Below are 22,679 nucleotides of genomic sequence, written 5' to 3'. Positions count from 1 at the left end.
AGAGGCAGGTATAGACGCTCTAGAGGTAGAAATCAAACCAGAGGAGGTGCTCATAGAGGACGTCAGTGGCAAGGTAATAACCACCGAGGTATGGACACAACCACTGCCACTGCAACAGGACAATCACAGTGACTGGCATCTGACACCGCCTACCAGGGAGCAAATAGCAGCACCTTTAGGCGGAAAGTTAACCTTATTTTCAAAAAATTGGCACTATATCACAAAAGACAAGTGGATTTTACAAACCATAGACCAAGGCTACAGGTTCCACTTCCACACCTTACCAGTAAAAAGAGGAATGCCAAACCTACCTCCAACTCAAAAAACAGAAGCTCTAAAGCAGGTAGCTCAACTAACACAGATGAGGGCTGTGGAAAGAGTTCCAATAGCACAACAGGGCAAAGGATTCTACTCCAGACTCTTTCTAGTCCCAAGAAAAGGGAAAAGTTGGAGACCTATACTCGACCTGTCCGTCTTAAACACTTACGTCATCGTCCCAAAATTCAAAATGCTGACCCTACAGCAACTTCTTCCCATGCTGGGCAAGGAGTGTTGGCTGGTAACTCTAGATCTCAAGGAGGCATACCTGCACGTCCCCATACGACCAAATTGCAGAAGATACCTCAGATTTCTTGCAGGATCAGAGCATTATCAATTCTCAGCATTGCCCTTTGGCTTATCTACTGCGCCCAGAGTATTCACAAAATGCCTGGCATCAGTAATCGCTCATTGCAGGCTACAGGGAATCCAAATTTATCCATACCTGGACGACTGCCTGCTACAAGCGGACAACGAAAACAAGCTGACAACAGATTTACAAAGGGTCATTTGCTTACTACAAGCCCTGGGATACACAGTCAACTTAAAAATGTCAAGACTGATTCCATCCCAGACAAGAACTTTCTTGGGTGCAGAATTGGACACAGTAAAACAAATGTCATTCCTGACTGCAGAAAAACAAGAACAACTTCCTCCTTACTTCTTGGCATTAACAAAGCAGAACAAATTAACAGCAAGAAAAGTACTGCAGGCCTTGGGCTTTATGGCAGCATGCATACTCCTGGTCCCCTATGCCAGGCTGCATATGAGAAAACTACAGTGGTACCTAAAGAATTTATGGTCTCAACACAGGCACAGCTTAGAAACCGAAATCCCACTAATTCCATGCCTGAAACAAGAATTCCTATGGTGGGCCCAAGCATGCCAGTCAAACACAGGCTTGCCCTTCCACAACTGTCAAGCAAACCAAACCATCACAACAGACGCCTCAGACCTAGGCTGGGGGGCGCACATGTTGGACAAATGCATACAAGGATTGTGGACTCCAGACCAGCTGCACCTACACATAAACCAAAAAGAAATGCTGGCAGTAAAATTAGCAATCCAGAAATTCAGGCCTTTCCTCAAAGAAGGCCATTTAATGATAAGGACAGACAACACCACTGTCATGTGGTACATCAACAAGCAGGGAGGCACTCATTCTTACCCTCTATGCAGAATGACTATGGATCTTTGGAACATGGCTCTGAGCCACAACATCCAGTTACAAGCAATATTTGTGCCAGGAAAAGAAAACATCCTAGCAGACATACTAAGCAGAACCACCTCGGATGCTCACAAATGGATGCTGCACCCGGACATCTTCAAGTCCATCACAAAGAAATGGGGAATGCCCCAAATAGACCTATTCGCATCCCCATTCAACCACCAGCTCAAGAAATTCTGCACAAGGACGTTCCACCCGCTTGCATGGAAATTGGACTCTGTCCTTCAGTTGGAAAGGCCTAACAGCTTATGCATTTCCACCTCTCCCTTTGATGCACAAGGTACTACTGAAAATCAAAGAGGAACGCCCAAGGATAATTCTTATAGCTCCAAATTGGCCAAGACAACACTGGTATCCTTTGCTGAGGAGCATGTCACAGGGGAGAATGTGGGCAATACCCCTGATGCTTTTGATGTTAACTCAGAACAACTACAGCATCCTACACCCAAACCTAAAAACCTTACAACTGACTGCCTGGAACATCACTTAACAACAACTAACCCAGGCTTATCTCAAAGGGTTAAAGACATTATCCTTGAAGCCCGCAGACCTTCAACAAGAAGGAACTATGCAGGGAAATGGAAAAGGTTTGCCGCTTGGAGTGCTGAAAAAGGAAAAGATGTGTCAAACATAGACATTGCTAACATCCTGGAGTACTTGGCAGAGCTTCTTCATACAGGCCTGTCCTATTCCTCCATCAAGATACATGCATCAGCTATTTCTGCAGAATACAGCTTCGATCCACCTGTCTTCTCACACCCTCTACTCAGACAATTCCTCAGAGGGATCAAGAATGTAAAACCTCCTAGGAAACCACCATTACCAGCATGGGACTTGAATTTCGTGCTAGAAAAATTGACACTCCCACCATTTGAACCAGCAGGAACAGCAGATCTTCAACACCTATCATGGAAAACTGCCTTCCTACTGGCAATTACTTCAGCAAGGAGGGTTTCAGAACTACAGGCCTTAATGGCAGTACAACCCTTTCTAATCTTCCATCAAGACAGTGTCCCCATGAGAACTAATCCTACATTTATGCCTAAGGTGGTATCCAGAGTGTCCTTAAACCAGGCAATCCACCTGCCTACCTTCTTTCCCAACCCACAGAATAGGGGGGAAAGGCTACTACATACCTTGGATGTACATAGACAGTTACGCTACTACCTGGACAGAACCAAAAGTAATAGAAAAACTGACCAGCTTTTAGTGGCCTATGCAACAGGAAGGGAAGGAAAAGCAATTTCCAAGCAGACAATCTCCAAATGGATAGGAAATTGCATAAGATTCTGTTACTCCTACCATGGAAAACCAGTTCCACAGGACATAAGACCTCATTCAACAAGGGCTACAGCCACTACCACAGCTTTCCTACGAGGAGTGGCAACCAAGGACATTATTGAGGCGGCTACTTGGACCTCCGTGCATACATTTGCCAAGCATTATAATTTACCTCTATACTCCAGATCCCGAGCAGGCTTTGCCACTGCTGTACTGCAAGGGATCCTAACTACACCATGATTCCTTTTCCTCCTCCCCTATTTTGGCTATGGTATTCTACCCATTTGTTATGACTGCAGATGCATCCTTGAAGGACATAGTACAGTTTTGTACCTACCATAAATGTAGATGTCCGAACAGGATAGCATCTGCAGTCAGGATTACCCACCCTCCTTCCCCTCTGTGGTACTCCTAGGGTATTTACCTGCCCAATAGCTAGATGGGGGGGGGGAGAGTCTCTTATGGTGTATTTGTTTGTGTATATGTACATACAGGCTTAATTTTTATGTTTGCCTTCTACTATTTTGGAAACATTGGCTTTTATCCCAAAATTAACTTCCTAGAGGGCAACTGGCATCTGGGGCAAGAAACACTGAAGAAAATGGCGTCGGCTGATGCCTTTATACCCGAAGACCAGCAGAGATGACGTCGGGTGAAGTGCGACATGAAGCCGGACCCAGACTTTGGAATCCGGCCGACCGAAGGGCTGCCTGACGACAGGACAACCCATTTTTTATGACTGCAGATGCTATCCTGTTCGGACATCTACATTTATGGGTAGGTACAAAACTGTACTTTTCTTTTACTTCCCCAGCACAGACCGCTTGCTGTCCCTCCAGTTTTAGACATTGTGGATGATGTCTACTTAGAATCTAGTCTAAATCCAGATTCTCTGCCTCCTGCTCCAGCCAAACCAGACAGATATTATAGAGTGCCTGACTCTCACAAATTCCTTTACAAAAGCCCTGTTGCTGACCCAGAAACAATCTCCCAGGGTCCCAAAGGGGCTAAGGCTTCTATGGCTAAAAATCCTGTGCCCTCTGAAAGGGACTCCAGAGCACTAGATAGGTGGGGGAAGAAGGTTTACACCTCAGCTACTCTAGCTATGAGAGCACTAAATTGTCAATTTCACATGCTGAAATATCAGCAATTCTTAATGTCTCAATTAAAACAAAAGATGAGCACACACACTCTCAACAGTCTGAATTCAAGGAAATGCAGAATCTGTTGCATGCAGCTGAACAGGTGGGCAAACATACTTTACAGTGTGGAATTTGATTCCTTGGAAGCTTCCTGTAGAGCAGCTGTTATTGGGTCTGTCATACGTAGGCATGCTTGGTTAAAGGAACAAACTCTGCCTGATCATGTAAAAGCAAAATTACTAGATGCAGCTTTACAGCAAGATGTCTTATTTGGTGTCAAAGCAGAAGAGGTTTTAAAGAAAATGGAGGCAAAGTCTTCGCAGATGGTCAAAGATTTCTTACAGGTACAACCCCCTCGTTTCAGCAGAAATTGGCCAACAAAAAATTGGTTCTTTCCAGCTTCTGACAGACCACAGAGGGGTAAATACAGACGCCCGAGGGGCAGAGGTCAAGCACAAATCCCTAACAAACCTCGCCAATGGGGCACTGCAACACAAGGGAGGAGAAGACAAGCCCCAAACTACTAGAAGACAAACACAATGACTTAACCCTCAAACTGCCAAGCAAAACTCTCTTGGCAGCTCCCTTGGGAGGAAAATTAGCACTTTTTGCAGACAACTGGTGCATAATCACAAAGGACAAATGGGTCCTAGACATTATCTCACAAGGATACAGATTCCATTTCCACACCTTGCCAAGGATAAAAGGAATGCCAAACCTGCCACAAAGTTAATGGGCAGAGGCACAAACAAATTTCAGCTCTCATGGACATGAGAGCCATTCAACTGGTACCTACACAGGAGCAAGGCCAAGGATTTTATTCAAAGCTCTTTCTAGTCCCCAGAAAGGACAACACATGGAGACCCATTCTGGACCTTTCAATTCTAAACACCTACTTGCAAGTACCCAAATTCAAGATGCTAACACTACAGTAGCTTCTTCCCATGTTGTGCAAGAAGGCTTGGCTAGTAACGTTGGACATCAAAGAGGCATAAGCATGTCCCTATCAGACAAAATTGCAGAAGATACCTCCGTTTCATTGCAGGTTCAACCCATTACCAATTCTCTGCACTGCCCTTTGGCTTATCTGCTGCACCCAGGGTCTTCACAAAATGCCTGGCACCAGTAATTGCATACTGCAAAGAGGAATTCAAATATGCCCATACCTGGACGACTGCCTCATCCAAGCAGAAAGTAAGGACATTCTCTTACAACATTTGGCGTTTGTCAAACACCTTAGTTGCGTAGGGTACACAGTAAACGAAAAGAAATCAAAACTAGTGCCCTCACAGAACATGACATTCCTGGGTGCCAGCTTGAATACAACGGCCCAGATGGCTTATCTCATGCCAGACAAGCAACTACAACTAATGCAATACTTGAAAATAATGGCAACAAAGACCCAACTCCCTGCAAGAAAAATTCTGCAGGCCTTGGGATTCATGGCATCTTGCATACTACTAATACCATTTGCAAAACTGCATATGAGGAAATTACAATGGTACTTGAAAAGCGTATGGACTCCATGATGCCTCTCATTCCCTGCCTTCAACAGGAGTTTCTATGGTGGTCACAGGCATGTCACCTCAACAAGGGTCAGCCTTTCACCTTACTCCCAGACAGGCAAACTATGACAACAGATGCATCGGACTATGCCTGGGGGGCGCACATGGCAGGACAGTGCGTTCAAGGCAAATGGACTTCAGATCAAAGATATCTGCACATCAATCAAAAAGAAATGCTAGCTGTACAAAATGTTCTGACAGCTTTCAAGGACCTCCTACATACCGGACAACTTATAATAAGGACAGACAATGCCACAGTAATGTGGTACATAAACAAGCAAGGGGGTACACACTCCTACCCTCTCTGCAGGCAAGCAATAACCTTGTGGAACACAGCACTGACTTACCAGGTTTAATTACAAGCACAATTCCTGCCAGGAAGAAAGAACACATTGGCAGACGACCTAAGCAGGAACATCATGGATCCCCATGAGTGGAAACTGGATCCACAAGTATTTGCAATATCATCTCAAAAATGGGGGCGCCCAGACATAGACCTGTTTGCCAACCCCAAAAACAATCAGCTACCAAAATTTTGCACAAGGGCATTCCACCATCAAGCTTGGAAAGTGGACTCACTCTCATTCAGTTGGAAAATGTTGACAGTATATGCCTTCCCTCCACTGCTCCTTCTAATAAAGGTGCTGCTGAAAGTCAGAATGGAGAGCCACAAATGATACTCATTGCCCCAGACTGGCCACGCCAGCACTGGTACCCACTACTAAGAAACATGGCCAACGGCCCTCCATGGATTTTACCACAAATTCCTCATCTGCTCACACAGCAAGACAGTCGGGTTCTACACAGCCAGCTCAAGACCTTAAATCTGGCTGCATGGCAAATCACCTAAACAACCAGCCAGCTCCTCTATCACAAGCTGTTATAAATGTCATTCTGGAGGCCAGGAGGCCTGGCACCAGGAAAGCCTACTCAGACAAATGGAAAAGATTTTGCGCCTGGAACCAAGCTAAAGGTCAAAATCCCCTTGAGCCGGACATACCTCAGATTCTACAATATCTAACTGAGATGTTACACAAAGGACTTTCCTTTTCATCTATTAAAATCCACGCCTCAGCTATTTCAGCTCACGACCTCATGGATCCTCCCTTATTTTCACATCCACTTCTAAGGCAGTACCTCAGAGGGGCCAAAAACATAAGGTGTCCCAGGAGAGCACCAACGCCAACTTTGGACCTTAACTTTGTTCTGGAAAAGCTTACGCTACCACCTTTTGAACCAGCTTTCTCAGCTGATTTAAAGTTTGTATCATGGAACACTGCCCTGCTGCTAGCAATTACTTCAGCCAGAAGAGTCTCAGAGCTACAGGCACTAATGGCAGTGGAGCCTTTCCTCATTTTTCATCAAGACAGAGAGTCTCTCTACGAATTAACCCCTCCTTTATGCCAAAGGTGGTTTCCAATGTGGCTCTAAATCAAACCATCCATTTACCCACTTTTTTCCCAAATCCACAGAACAAAGGAGAAAGACTCCTGCACTCATTGGACATTCACAGGCAACTACGTTACTACTTGGATAAAACTAAGGCTTTCAGAAAATCTGACCAGCTTTTTGTAGCCTATGCAACAGCATCACAAGGAAAGGCCATCTCAAAACAGACCATTTCAAAATGGATAGGACATTGCATATGTTTTTGCTACACCCATCATGGAAAACCAGTTCCTGCTAGCATAAGGCCCCACTCCACCAGGGCAGCAGCTACATCTACAGCCTTCCTCAGGGGGGTGCCAACCAAGGATATTCTGGAAGCTGCAACTTGGAGTTCAGTACGCACCTTCACCAAACATTATCGCTTACCACTATACTCTAAGACTAGAGCTGGCTTCGCCACTGCAGTTTTGCAGGGACTACTAGCCTCTTCTAACCCTGTTTGATTCCACCTCCCATCCTTAGCTTTGGGATTCAACTCAAGTGTGATGACTGCAGCAGGGTAACACGAACCTAGTACAGTTTTGTACCTACCATAAATGTAGATGTTCGAGTGTTCACCCTGCTGCAGTCCAGGTTACCCTCCCTCCATCCCCTCTGGTCTAACAGAAACCTTTCTATGTCTATATCTGATACAACCTTTGGGGTGTATTTGCTTATAGCTGGAGGTATGTTTTGTTTATTATTGGTACTATGTAGTGACCTCCTATGGGGGGGGGGGGGGGCACCTGACATCTGGGGCAAGAAAAACTGGAGAATGGCGTTGGATGCCTCTTATATACCCCTAGCGCACTGACGTCCGGGAAGAAGCGACAGCAACCGACACCAGACCAAGACTTTGGAACTCAGGCCGACTGCGGGACCTCCTGACGACAGGATAACCCAGGTGTGATGACTGCAGCAGGGTGAACACTCTAACATCTACATTTATGGTAGGTACAAAACTGTACTTTATGCATGCTATTTGGCGTTAGTGAGCCTACCATTTTAGGGGCACCTGACATCTGGGGCAAGAAAAACTGAAGAAAATGGTATCGGCTGCATCTTTTATACCCCTGGCGCACTGACATCCGGGAAGAGGCGACAGCAACCGACGCCGGACATAGACTTTGGAACTCAGGCCGACTCCGGGTAGCCTGCCAGCAGGATAACCCAATTGTAATGACTGCAACAGTGAATACACTCGAACATCTTCATTTATGGTAGGTACACAACTGTACTGTTTTAGGTAGGTACTAGGCTATCAGCCCAACGGCCTCAGTAAAACTAGCCAACAAGGTTCCCTGACTTATGCCACCCAAGAAAGTTATTTTTCTGTGCCCCTGACAAACAGAGCCACAGAAGTGATCCCTGCGGTGTACTTCCTATTTCCCATCCACTCATCAAGATTTTTCTTTAGTGCTAATGAGGAACTTTGCTTGACATAGATTGGTAGCTTGTTTCAGAGTATGGAAAGTTTCTGGGACAGGAATCTATATCTCCAGCATGTCCTGTTTATTGTGGTGACAAGGTTTTGATCTCTAGAACGTGTAGCTCGAAGCGATTGGGATTTCTTTAGGTGTAGCATATCCAACAGCTCTGGGTTTGACATAGCTTTATATGTTAGGCAGAGATCACCTCAGATTAGGTGATATGCTACGGAGTAAAGCTGGAGTTTTTTGAGACTGTCGGTGTAGGGCATCTGAGGCCAGTAATCCTCTGTGAGGTACTTCTGTGGCCTTTCCATCAGCTGCAGATGTCTTGTGCGGTACATTCCAAAAAAGTTGTTGTACACTATAATGGGTCTGAGTGTCTGGTAGAGGGGAACAATGACCTCTTTTTTATTTTTTTTTTAATTTTTTTTCCTGGATGAGAACCCTTTTGTGATGAGATGTGCCATGTAGAAGGATTTCCTGACTACTGTGGTGATGTGGTTATCAGAGAGACTACTGTCCACCTGGGTCCCAGTGTTTCATCACATACTTGGCATCAAGTAGACTGCCGCCTATGTGGTAGTTCATAGGTGCAGAGTTTTTACCAAAGGGGATAATGCACTTTTTTGGCATTGAGCTTGAGGTCATGGCTCTGACACCAGGCATCTGCCTCAGTGAGGCCCTTCTGTAGGATGTCCACATCATTTGGGGACTCTACTATGGCTCCTAGTTAGCAGTCATCTGCGAATTTCGTTAGCCAAAGGCCTTCTATGTTAGCCTGTTCTTCAGAGAAGTAGATACCAAACAGGAGAAGTCCCAGGACTGAACCCTGGGGTACTCCACTTGTCACTGGTTTGAAGTCAGATTTGGAGTCTGCAACTTCCACAGTGTGGGTTCTGTCAGTGAGACAGTTGGCAACTCATCTTGTGACATAGGGATTTATACGTAGTTTAGTAAGTTTAGCTATAATTTCAGAGTGGGGGTTGGTGTCGAAAGCCTTGGCAAGGTCCAAATAGGCTGTGTGAACCACCTTAACCTCCTCTACAGCTTTGGTGACTGCCTCAAAGAAGTCGATCAGGATGTTCTTCATCTCACATTGCTGCAGTCCTTACACTTGATTTGCCATCCTCCCTTACCTCTGCTTTGGGAATCTACCCAAGTGTAAGGACTGCAGCAATGTGAGATGAAGAACATAGTACAGTTTTGTACCTACCATAAATGTAGATGTTCGAAGATCCACATTGCTGCAGTCCAATTTACCCTCCCTCCTTCCCCTCTGTGTTTGGGGGTGGTTGTGTGGAAACCCGAACTGGGTGGGGTCCAGAGTTTGGAGGTTATCAGTGTCTCTGTTTGAGTTACAGTTCCATGGCCTTGCAAACCAGGCTAATAGGGCAGTAGTTCCCGGGATCAGTGGTGGTTCCCCCTTTGTGGAGTGGGATAACAGTTGCTGTTCGCCATTCAGTGGGCACAAAGCCTGATGTGAGGCTATGATTGAACATGGTGTTTAGGTGGGCAGCCAGTTCGTTCTGAAGTTTGTGTAAAACACAGCCTGCAGTGTTGTCCGGTCCCATGGATGCTGTATTTTTGGCTTTAGAGAGTGCAGCTTTTACCTGCATAGTTGTGATTACAGGGACTCTGCATTCTGACCAGGGAGCTCTTCCACTCATGGGATATTACTCTTTTGCAACAGTTTCCTCCTTCTGTTGTAGAATTTATGGCAGGGGACCACCAGATTGGCTTCCTTTTTTTGGAGGATAGCACGATCCATGCACTCGTGTAAGTGCTTAGAGTGCATTTGTGTAGGATTCAGCAGTCGTAACTGTATTGTTCATCTGCATGGGTTGTCATGAAGTTCACCACTTCTGTCTTAAGCATGAAGTTGTCTTTGGAGAAAATTTTTTACCGTGGTTTCCTTAATGGGGGTGGGGGCAGGATATGGATATCTAGGGTGATTAGCTTATGGTCGGATCTGACCAAAGAGAAGTTGACTTCAGGTGTGGAACACCGGTCACTTATTTTGGGTAATGACTAGGTCTTTGATATTGTTGCCCGTGGTGGACGTGTGGATAAGTTGATCCAGGGCATTGGAATTTATGAATTCCAGAAAGCATTGAGCGAAGGAGTTTGTCAAATGAGTAGTTTTCCCAGTTAATGGTGGGGTAGTTGAAATCGCCTATTTGGGTGTTTGGTTGAGCCCTAATATTTTCCAGTATATATCAGGTGGCACCTCTGGACTAGGATTACCTTTCAAGGCACAGACTCCTAGTCAGGAAATGTACACTGCCTCAGAGAGGGCTTGAATGGGCATCCACAAGGTCCAGGGTTGTTGGCAGCCTAGCCTCGGGAAAGAAGACATCAACTTGAGAGAGATGTGGGCTTTCATCCTAGCTGTTCAGGTTTTCTCCCACCTGTGGAAACCAGGGCATCTTTGAGTATTTACAGACCACGTCAAAGTTGTATGATAACATAAGTAAAGAAAGACCAGGTCAAACCAGCTATGCAAGTTGACCCAGATTGCTTGGGACTTGGCTCCCTAGAGGGACATGCATTCCATCACAACTGCATTTTAGCAGACTTGCTAAGCAGGTCCATTGAAGAACCCCACACAAATGGACCCACAACAGACAGATGTTCCTAGACATGGTCCACAAGTGGAGAACACAACCGGTAAGAGTATATTTGCCTTGGAGAGCAACAAACAGATTTTCATCATGTTTCACTGTTGCATTCCTAACAAATGGGGTTATCCAGCACCCGGTAGCCCTCAGTCGGCCAGAATACCAAAGGTAAGTAAAAATGACGTCAGTTGCCGTCTGTTGTAAAGGACGTCAGGGTGTCCGATACAAAAGGAGGCAGCTGACATCACTTCCTCCGTCTTCCTTGCCACGGAGCCTGAAGGAGAAGCTTTTCATGCATGCGTGCCGGTCAGCTGTTTACCTTTGGTTTCCAACTACAAAAGTTGGTCTGCTACAGCTAAGCACCTGTTGGGGATCCTCTTTTCTTGCCTTAACGAATGTCAGAAAAAGTTAATTGTCTTGCCTGTCGAAAGCAGATTCCCCATAGAGATTTTCATTCCTATTGCATTATTTGTTTAGGCCTTGACCACGACATTCCCAAGTGTGATCTCTGTGCCTCCTTTAATCGGTGTACTATCCATCGTCTGGCTATGATTTTGGCTAGGCATTTTTGAGTTTGGCATAAGTTCATTGGTATGACGTCCGCCGGTTTTCAGGCTTCGGATGTTCCGAAGAAACTTAAGGATAAGGACCGCGACAGGCCTCAGAATGCTAAGTCCTCAGATGAGGTTAAGTTAGTTGTCATTCAGGCGGTAGCCATTGAGACTCCTTTGCAGTCCCTGCAGTTTGCAGATGTACCATCGCAGGCCTTGATTGAGTCCCTTAGGCCTTCAGCCTCCATTTTGCCTTCCAATCAGTCACCTCTTTCAGAGCCGCTAAACTGACTCCGGTGTCCGAGGCCTCCATTTTGTGCTCTGACAGAAAACTTCTTCCTTCAACCTCTGCTGCAACTTTGGCGGTTGCCAGGCCTCTTGAATCCTTCAGGCTGGCAGGTAAATCTTCCATTCGTAAGCCTGTGAAAAGGCAGGCTCCAGTTTCTTTTCGTTCCCCTCCATCCCAAATGGTTAAAATCGCTAATGATTTGTTGACTCTTATTAGGGGTTCTCAGCCTCCTCCTCCTAAAAGTAGGGATGTTTCCCCTGAGGTTTTGTCCTGCTCAGGTTCTGATTCTTATAAGCATCTCTGCTGATGAAGAGGAATTTTCTCAGGCTTTTTCTTTTGAGGATTCAGATGCAGAGGAGTCTATCCCTTCGGCCTCTCCTCCAGAGGGTTTCTCTTTTGTTGATACTTTAAATACCCTCAGAGAACATTTTAAATGGGAAAGTCAGGATTATCCCCAATCCAAGAAACGGATTAGGGAGTTTCTGGATTTACCTCAGCATAGGCCTCCTGCTATTCCCCCTGTGTTGGAAGTTGTTGATGTTTTTCTAGAAAATTCCTGGTCTCCAAATTCGGTTTCTCCTGCTCCCAGGAAACCTGACAGTTACTACAGAGTCCCTGATTCTCACCTATTTCTTTTCAGGAATCCGTTGGCGGATCCAGAGGTTATTTCTCAGGACCCTAAAGGAGTTAAGGCCACTGTTACCAGAAATCCTGTTCCCTCTGACAGGGAGTCTAGGAACCTAGGTAGGTGGGGCAAGAAGGTTTATACCTCTGCCACCTTAGCTATTAGGGCTACCAATTGTATTTTTCATATGCTGAAGTACCAGCAGCACACTTTGGAGGCTATTAAGTCTAGGATAGCAAGTGTACCTCTTTAGGCAGAGTAAAGACATGCAGGATTTACTGAATTCAGCCAGTCTGGTCAATAAGCATTCTTTGCATTGTGGTTTTGACTTCCTTGAGGCCTCCAGCAGGGCTACAGCTACTGGATCTGTTATTAGATGGCACGCTTGGCTCAGAGAACAGCCTCTTCCAAAAGCTTAGCTTTGACAGGTTCTGGATGTACCTTTGCATAAAGACAGTCTTTTTGGCAGCAAAGCAGAGTGAGGTACTGAAGAAGATGGAGGATAAGGCCAAGTCCATGCAAACTGTTAAAGATTTTCTGCAAGTTCAGCCTCCTCGCTTTAGCAGGAATTACCCTTCAAAGAGTTGGACCTTTCCTGATACCAGCATACAGAACCGTTCCAGGACTAGATGTTACAAATCTTCTAAGGTGCAGGGTGCTACCCCTCAAAGGTCTAGGCGTTGACAGGCTTCCACTTCTAAAGGGGGAAGCTCCAAGCCTGCATCTCAATCAAAAAACACTCAATGACTTTTTACAACTTCTGCCTGTTCTTGCTTGCCGGGAGAGTCCTTTAGGGGGAAGGTTGGCCCTTTTTGCAGTTATCTGGGCCACTATCTCGCACAACAAATGGGTGCTCAGAACAGTGTCCCTAGGGCACAAGTTTTCTTTCCGCACCTTTCCAGTTCCCAAGGGATTCCCAGACAGTCCTTCAAACCAAAGGGCAGAAGTAGAAAAACAAATTTTGTCTCTGTTTCATCTTGGAGCAGTAGAATCAGTCCCTGCTCAGCAGGTAGGCCAGGGCTTTTATTCCAGGCTTTTTCTAGTTCCAACGAAAGAAGGCACCTGGCTTCCTATCTTGGATCTTTCCATTCTGAACTCTCTTCTAGTAATTCCAAAGTTCAAAATGCTCACTCTACATCAGTTGCTACCACTTCTAGAAAAGGATTTCTGGCTGGTAACCTTGGATCTCATAGGCTTATCTGCACATTCCTATCAGGGAAAGTTGCAGGCAGTACCTTTGTTTCAGAGTGGGCGAGCAACATTACCAATTCTATGTGTTGCCTTTGGCTTATCTACTGCTCCCAGAGACTTCACAAAGTTCCTGGCCCCAGTCATTGCTTTTTGCAGGCAGAAGAAAATTCAGATTTACCCATACTTGGATGACTGTGTGATTCAAGCAAGTTCTCAGGAACAGCTATTAAAAGATCTGGAATTCGTAAAGACTCTTCTCTCTTTCCTGGGTTACACACAGTGTGGAAAAATCGAAAGTGGTACCATCCAAGGAGACAACATTCCTGGGAGCGAGTCTGAACACAGTCACCCAGATATCTCACCCAGGAGAAGCAGACAACTCTTTCAGTTTACTTGAAGGACTTGGCAAGCCTGTCCCAGCTCCCTGCAAAGAACTACCTGCAAGCTCTGGGATTCATGGCATCTTGTATTCTCATGATTCCATATGCAAGACTGCATATGGGGAAATTGCAATGGTACCTCAAGAACATTTGGTGTAAACACTCAGAGGACCTGGATATGATTCCTCTGCTTCCATTTCTGCAGATGGAGTTTCTATGGTGGACAACAGCCTGTCCACAAAACAAAGGCATGCCTTTTCGGACACCTCTTGCCACTCAAGTTCTGACTACAGATGCATCGGACTATTCCTGGGGAGCACACCTGGATGACAAATGCGTACAGGGATGTTGCAACACCCAGCAGATGCACCTGCACATAAATCTAAAAGAGTTGATTGCAGTTCAGCAAGCCTTACTGGCTTTCAAGCATCTTTCTCCTGGGATCCTGCTTGTCAGGACAGACAACACTACGGTCATGTGGTACATCAACAAGCAAGGAGGGACTCGCTCTTACCCACTGTGCAGGCAAAGCATGGATCATTGGTCCATGGCAGCATCCCTGGATCTGCATCTCCTAGCTCAGTTTCTTCCAAGAGGACTCAATGTTTTGGCAGACCAGTTGAGCAGGCAAACCCTGGATCCTCACTAGTGGCAGCTGAACAGAGCAGTCTTTTGCAGCATCATTCAACATTGGGGCATTCCTCAGGGGGATCTTTTCTCCTCCCCAGACAACCATCTACTACCTCTCTTTTGCACCAGACATCAGCACAGAAGAGCCTGAAAAGTGGATGTTCTGTCCTTCCCTTGGACGTTGCTATCAGTGTACACCTTCCCTCCTCTTCCCAGAGTATTAGTGAAGATCAGGGACGAATGTCCAAGGACTATTCACATAGCTCTGGACTGGCCCAGACAGCATTGGTATCCGCTGCTTCGCAGTCTGTCCCATCTTCCTCCTTGGCATCTTCCTCTGAAGCCAGATCTTTTGGTTCAGGAAAGGGGAACATTCTGCATCCTCATCTTCAGTCTCTCCATTTGGCAGCATGGCTCATTGCATGACTCCTTCCCTTTCTTGCTCCTTTTCCCAACAGGTGGTTGACGTGCTGAGGGAGGCCAGGAGACCTAGCACTAGGAAATCCTATGCTGGCAAATGGGAAAGGTTCTCTCAATGGATGCAGGCTAGAGGGAAGGCTGCTTCTCAACCTACCTATCCTCTGATCCTGGAATACCTGGCTGATTTGCTTCAGGGTGGTCTTTTTCCTCTAGCAAGATCCATGCTTCAGCCATCTCTGCTCATTGTTCTCTTGAACAGCCCATTTTCTCTCATTCTCTGATGAAAATGTTTCTCAGAGGTGCTTGCAATTTAAAACCTCCCAGAAGAGCACCTACTCCAGCCTGGGATCTTAATTTTGTTCTGAAGAAACTTGCTGTTTCTCCTTTTGAGCCAGCTGTCTCTACATATTTAAAGTTTCTCTCTTGGAAGATTGCCGCCTTCTTGGTTGTAACTTCAGCAAGGAGGGTTTCGGAGCTGCAAGCTTTGGCCGTGGAGTCTCTTCTTATTTTCCATGCAGATAGTCTCTCTGAGGACTAATCCCTCCTTTATGCCTAAGGTGGTTTCCAGCCCAACTCTTAGTCCATACACCTTCCTACCTTCTTTCCTAATCCTCGCAGTAGAGGTGAAAGGATCCTAAATTCTCTTGATGTGCACGGACCGCTCAGGTTTTACCTGGATAGGATTTAAAGACCCTCCAAAATCAGCACAGTTGTTGGTCAGTTTTGCCCCTGGAGCCCAGGGCAAGGCTGTTTTTTTAAGCAGACCATTTCTAAATGGATTGCACATTGCATTACTTTTTGCTATTCCTTTCGTGGCAAAGCTCCGCCTCAAGGGGTTAGGACCCACTCTACTAGGGCGGCTTCCACTTCTGCAGCCTTTCTAAGGGGTGTCCCTACTAAAGACATTTTGGAGGCTGCCACATGGTCTTCTGTTCACACTTTCACAAACCATTATAATTAGCCTTTGTTTTCCAGAGCCAGGACAGGGTTTGCCACTGCAGTGTTGCAGGGCATTATCTCCAACCCTTGATGCTGTTGGTTCCTCCCCCCTTTTTTCTGGGCTTTGGTAATCAACCCATTTGTTAAGACTTCAACACTGAAATACGAGGAACATAGTACAGTTGTGTGCACTTACCATAAATGTAGATGTTCAAGTGTGTTCACTGTTGCAATCCTGGTTTCCCTCCTTACTTCACCCTTTTTGTGGTCCTCTCCTATTCTTTTTTCCTGAGGTACAGGCTGAATTTATTTGTTAAATTGGTTTTTGATTTAAGCCTTAATGTTAAGTTGTCAATCTCGCCTTCATTCTTGCTGGATGGGTCCGGAGCTGATCCTCTGCTCTGACTCTGCCTATACTAAAGCTCTAGAGCTATTTTTACCGGCTCGAGGCTACCCTGTATCCCACAATGCTATGCGCTAACTACCCAGGTCTCGTTTGCCGCTTGAGCTGCGAGGTTGCGTTTTTGCCAGCTCTCAGGTTGGATTTGTAAAAATCTTTTCTGGTAAGGTTTTTCCTGACTTTTTTCAGTAGTTGTTTTACTGTTAGGTCCTGCATACCCTCTAGTGTATTCCCACCTTAGATAGTTCCCTTTCGGGTTTGTTTCCATCTTCTTCTCGTTCCCTACACACTCCGTAGATTACTAGGCCTTCGGGCTAATTTTTAGTTTAATTTTTAGTTAATATTTGGTTTAAATTATTTTATTTTTTTAGTTAAAATAGTCTTAGTCTCTGTGTGTGTGTGTGTGTGTGCTACTAGACTAAGTAAGTTTGAGTGTGGGTGTTTGTTGTGTGTGACTTGTCATCCCTGTCAGGATGTCTAAAGATTCCAGGGTTTCAGGCTTCAAGAAGTGTGACTAGTGCTGTCAGAAGATGTCTCTGACAGACAGTCACACTACTTGTGTTTATTGCCTGGGCCCACTGCACCTGCAGGACTCTTGTTCTGTCTGCCATGCATTCAGTCCAAGAGTCCTGCAGGAACGCAGAAACAAGCTCATCTTGAGAGGTTTGTTGAAGCCCGAAGGTTCCCCGACCAAGTCTTTGTCGGGCAAACCTTCGAAGCCCACTAAGACGTCGGCTCCACGAACAGAGCCTTCAACTAGTGGTGCTCTTAGTGCTCCTACGTCAGCTCCGGCTGGAGCCGATGCTTCCAAGACTGTCGGCTCCGATCGTTGTCGGAACAGTCTGCAAGCCGTAAGCGCTCCAGGTCTCCCTCTTTGGAGTCGGTCCATTCGGCTCCGAGATCTCCCTTGCTTTTGGAGCGGAGCCATCGGTCCCATTCCTCTTGGTCTTCCAGGCTTTCGGAGCATGATCTCGAGAGGGTGGTTAGCAGACTCCTTAAGTCGCAGGCACTGGCCCAGATGCTTCATAGCCCTTCTCATCAGACAGCGGCTATCCCCACTCCATCGTCGATTCCTCCTCCGACTCTTCCTCTGAGCTCGGAGCCGGAGTTCATGGGAGCCGGGACCGTCGACATGTCGGAGCCGATACCACACCTTTCAGCTCCGTTGTCGGCTCCGATGTTCATCGTGCATACAGCTGCAGTTATAACAGATGGGTTATCCTGCCGCCAGGCGGGTCCTCGGTCGGCCGAATTCCAAAGTCTAGGTCCGGCGTCTGTTGTAGTAGTTTCTTCACTGACGTCAGTGCGACAGGGGTATAAAGGAACCAGCCGACGCCAATTTCTTCAGTCTTTCTTGCCGCGCGGTGCCCGAAGCAGAAGCAGTTTGCCAAGTACCGGTCGGCCAGCTCCTGAGATTACGAAAATTTGGAAACCGAAGTAGTCTTAAAAGCTAAGTACCCCGTTGGGGAAACCTTTCTTGCCTCAGACCGATGTCAGACAGTTAATTGTATTTCTTGTGGGAAGCAAATACCGCATAAGGATTTCCATTCCCTCTGTATACCTTGTTTAGGCCCAGACCACGACGTCTGTCTGTCGCTTTTGTGCTACATTCAACAAACGCACTGTTAAGCGTCGGGCAGAGTTCACCCAGCATTATTTTGGGAAACACTCAAATGTTACCAATAAACAACGATAAAGTGCTGCAAGCCAAGGAAAACTGGAAAAACCATATATCCTCTTCAAAATGCTTTTAATGAAAGAACCAAACTCCACAGACAATCACATTAACGCAATTTCGACAAGACAGGAAGTCCAAGTGGCTTGGATGAAAACGCTTATAAACTGTCTTGTCGAAATTGCGTTAATGTGATTGTCTGTGGAGTTTGGTTCTTTCATTAAAAGCATTTTGAAGAGGATATATGGTTTTTCCAGTTTTCCTTGGCTTGCAGCACTTTATCGTTGTTTATTATTATTTTGGGAAAGCATTTAACTATACTATGTCGTCGGATACTCCGACTCCGGTTTTGTCTAAAAAACGCAAAGACAAGGACCAACACACGAGGTCCGCGGCCTCTACCGACACCACGCCAAAGCCGACTACACGTGGTCCTGTTCTCAGCGAGGCACCTACGCAGGCCCTGACTACCGACGACTTGTCTTTGATGGTATCTCCTGTGCCCGAGGTCGCAGGCTCCTTGGCCCACACCCCGACTGCAGATACCGAAGCCACTCTTGGCGTTGAACCTCAGAATGTGGACAGGTCCACCTCCACTCAAGGTGTCTTCAGACCTTCCTCTTTTCTCCATCAAGGCTTTCACAAAGTCTAAAGCAACCATGCACTCTGAGACCAACTACACAGGGCCCATCTCCAGGCCCCATGCCTAAGAAACAGATGCTTAAAATGGCTGAGGATTTAATTACTCTTATCAGAGGTTCTCAGCCCCCTCCGGACAAAAGGCCTAGAGTGGAGGAAGATTCCCCCTCCTCTGATCAGGGCTCCATTATTTCAGAGCGCACTGATGATCAGAAACATTCTTACTCCCGTTTTGAAGACTCTGATGCGGAGGAGTCCATCCCTTTTGTATCTCTCCCCCCCCCCCCCCCCCGAGGATTACTCATTTGGGGAAACTTTGCATACCTTAAGGGGAACACTTCCACTGGGAAGGCCAGGATTATTCAGATTCCAAGAAAAGGCTCAGGGAATTTCTCTTGCTTCCTCAGCACAGGCCTCTCGCTATACCTCCTGTCTTGGACATCCTAGATGATGTTTACTCTGAGGCCTGCCTTAACCCGGACTCTCTACCTCCAGCTCCAGTTAAGCCTGACAGGTACTACAGGGTCCCTGACTCGCACCAATTTCTATACAAAAGCCATGCTGCTGACCCAGAAACCATCTCACAGGGCCCCAAGGGAGTTAAGGCCTCCATTGCTAAAAATCCATTGCCTTCCGAGAGAGATTCCAGATCCTTAGAAAGGTGGGGAAAAAAGGTATACACCTTGGCTACCTTATCCATGAGGGCCTTAAACTGTCAGATGTCCTTCATGGATGCATCTGCAGTCATAACAAATGGGTAGTCCTGTCGTCAGGCAGCCCTTCAGTCGGCCGGATTCCAAAGTCTGGGTCTGGCTTTGGCCGATGTCGCACTTCACCCGACGTCATCTCTGCTGGTCTTCGGGTATAAAAGCATCGGCCGATGCCATTTTCTCCAGTTTTTCTTGCCGCGTGGCGCCCGAAGCAGAAGCTGTTCGCAAGTGCTGGTCGGTCAGATCCAGAGATTCCTACTACCGAATACTACTTCGAAGACTTCTAAAAAGCTAAGTACCCTGTTGGGGACCTTTTCTTGCCTCAGCCTATGTCAGAAAAAGTAAACAATTGTTTAACCTGTGGGAAACAAATACCTCATAAGGATTTCCACTCTTACTGCCTACCTTGTTTAGGCCCAGACCACGCGGCGTTGCCTGCCTAGCTTGTTCATCCTTCAACCGACGAACGCTTAGGACGCCGGTCGGAGTTTGCTGTACAGTTTTTCGGCTCAGATTTTGCGTACATTATGCCGCCGGAACACCGGACTACCCAAACAATTAAAAACGAAAGAAAGGACCGACACTCGCGGTCCGCGGTTTCGCCGAAACCACGGATAAGCAAATCATGAGTGTCTCGGTTTCGGCGAAACCGAAAACCGTCAATACTCAGCCGAAACCTTGATTTCTACCGAGGCTCCTGCTACTTTAGCTGAATCGGCCTCTGAAACTTTAGCTACTACTGTGGCCTCTACTGATTTATCTGACACCATCCCTTTGGATGTTTCCACCCCAGCACGTGGTGCTGCTAGGCCTCCTGCAGCCATGTCTATCAAGGCCTTTGCCAGGGCCAAAGCAGCCAAAACTGCTAAAACAGTTCCTGCTAAGACCCTCTCACACAGACACCCTTCTAGTTCTCAAATGCTTACTCTGGCAGAGGATTTGATTTCCTTAATTAGGGGATCCCAATCACACCCAGACAGGGCCTCTCAGCCTCCAGAGAAGAGACCTAGAACAGAGCCTCCCCAGCAGGAGTACTCTGATGACTCTTCGGAAGACTCAGACACTACAGACCAGCCAGAGGCTCCCTTGTCCACTTATGAAGACTCCGATGCTGATGAATCCATTCCATCGGCCTCACCTCCAGAAGAATTCTCTTTTGGGGAAACCTTACATGCCATGAGAGAGCAATTCCAATGGCAAGAACAGGATTTCTCAGACTCAAGAAAAAGGCTTAGAACTTTTCTGCACCTACCACAACATAGGCCCTTAGCTATACCTCCACTTTTGCCTGTTGTGGATGATGCATTTAATGAGGTTTGCACTGCTCCTGATTCTTTACCACCAACCCCTGCCAAACCTGACAGATTTTACAGGGTACCCAACACTCATCACCACCTTTTCAGGGCCCCATTTGCAGATCCTGAGACTATATCCCAGGGGCCTAAGGCAGTAGCTTCTACCTCTACAAAAAACCCTCTCCCTTCTGAAAGGGAAGCCAGGTCTTTAGACAGATGGGGCAAAAAAGTCTACACCTCTGCCACTCTCTCAGCTAGAGCTTTAAACTGTCAGTTTCACATGATCCAATACCAAGAGTTTATGCTTGATCAGTTGTCTAAGAAAGTTTCTTCTGAAGAACCCTTAGATAAGAAATATATTTTAGAAATGGTGAATAACATACAGCAGGTTAGTAACCATTCTTTAAAATGTGGCTATGATGCACTGGAGGCTTCATTTAGATCAGCCATGACTGGCACAGTGATAAGAAGGCATGCATGGCTGAAAGAGCAGGTCCTACCGGATCAGGTAAAAGCAAAGCTGTTGGATGCTCCTATGGATAAGGACTGTCTATTTGGTACCTCTGCTCAACAAGTAATGAAGAAAATGGAAGAGAAGGCAAAATCTGTACAAACAGTTAAGGATTTCTTACAGGTTCAGCCCCCTCGGTTTAGCAGAAATTGGCCTGCCAAAAATTGGTCCTTTCCAGACTCATCAAAGACCCAAAGAGGCAGGTATAGACGCTCTCGAGGCAGAAACCAACCCAGAGGAAGTGCCTACAGAGGAAGACAGTGGCAAGGTAATAACCAGCGAGGCACTGCCACAACCACTGCCACTGCAACAGGACATTCACAGTGACTTGGCCCTGACACCGCCTACCAGAGAGCAATTAGCAGCTCCTTTAGGCGGAAAGTTAGCCTTATTTTCACAAAACTGGCACTATATCACAAAAGACAAGTGGATTTTAAAAACCATAGACCAAGGCTACAGGTTCCACTTCCACACCTTACCAGTAAAAAGAGGAATGCCAAACTTACCTCCAACTCAAAGAACAGAAGCTCAAAACCAGGTAATTCAGCTAACCAACATGAGAGCTGTGGAGAGGGTGCCAGTAAATCAACAGGGCAAAGGATTTTACTCCAGACTCTTTCTAGTCCCAAGAAAAGAAAAAACTTGGAGACCCATTCTCGATCTGTCCGTCTTAAACACATACATCATCGTTCCAAAATTCAAAATGCTGACCTTACAGCAACTTCTTCCCATGCTGGGCAAAGGAGTGTTGGCTGGTAACTCTAGATCTCAAGGAGGCATACCTGCACGTCCCCATACGACCAATTTGCAGAAGATACCTCACATTCCTTGCAGGATCAGAGCATTATCAATTCTCAGCATTGCCTTTTGGCTTATCTACTGCGCCCAGAGTATTCACAAAATGCCTGGCATCAGTAATCACTCATTGCAGGCTACAGGGAATCCAAATCTATCCATTCCTGGACGACTGCCTGCTACAAGCGGACAACCGAGACAAGCTGACAACAGATTTACAAAGGGTCATCTGCTTGCTACAAGCCCTGGGATACACGGTCAACTTAAAAAAGTCAAGGCTGATTCCATCCCAGACAAGAACCTTCTTGGGTGCAGAATTGGACACAGTAAAACAAATGGCATTCCTGACTGCAGAAAAACAAGAACAACTACCCCTTTACTTCTTGGCATTAACAAAACAGAACAAACTAACAGCAAGAAAGGTGCTGCAGGCCTTGGGATTCATGGCATCATGCATAATCTTGATTCCTCATGCCAGACTGCATATGAGAAAGCTACAGTGGTACCTAAAAAACTTATGGTCTCAACACAGGCACAGCTTAGAAACCGAAATCCCACTAATCCCATGCCTGAAACAAGAATTCCTATGGTGGGCCCAAGCATGCCAGGCAAACCTAGG

The 22,679-nt window shown here is 46.3% G+C and overlaps 1 protein-coding gene across 1 annotated transcript in view; it reads left to right on the top strand.

Moving 5' to 3' along the window:
* Window positions 1-22,679, top strand: part of CAB39 (calcium binding protein 39) — a 1,351,479-nt gene that overhangs the window by 736,681 nt on the left and 592,119 nt on the right. The gene's annotated exons all lie outside the window — the stretch shown is intronic.

This window comes from Protopterus annectens, chromosome 4.part1 (genome assembly GCF_019279795.1).
Source record: "Protopterus annectens isolate FY-2018-M chromosome 4.part1, PAN1.0, whole genome shotgun sequence".
Taxonomy (NCBI): Eukaryota; Metazoa; Chordata; order Ceratodontiformes; family Protopteridae; genus Protopterus; species Protopterus annectens.
Note: the sequence above shows the minus strand (reverse complement) of the source record. Positions and strands in the feature narration are given on the sequence as shown.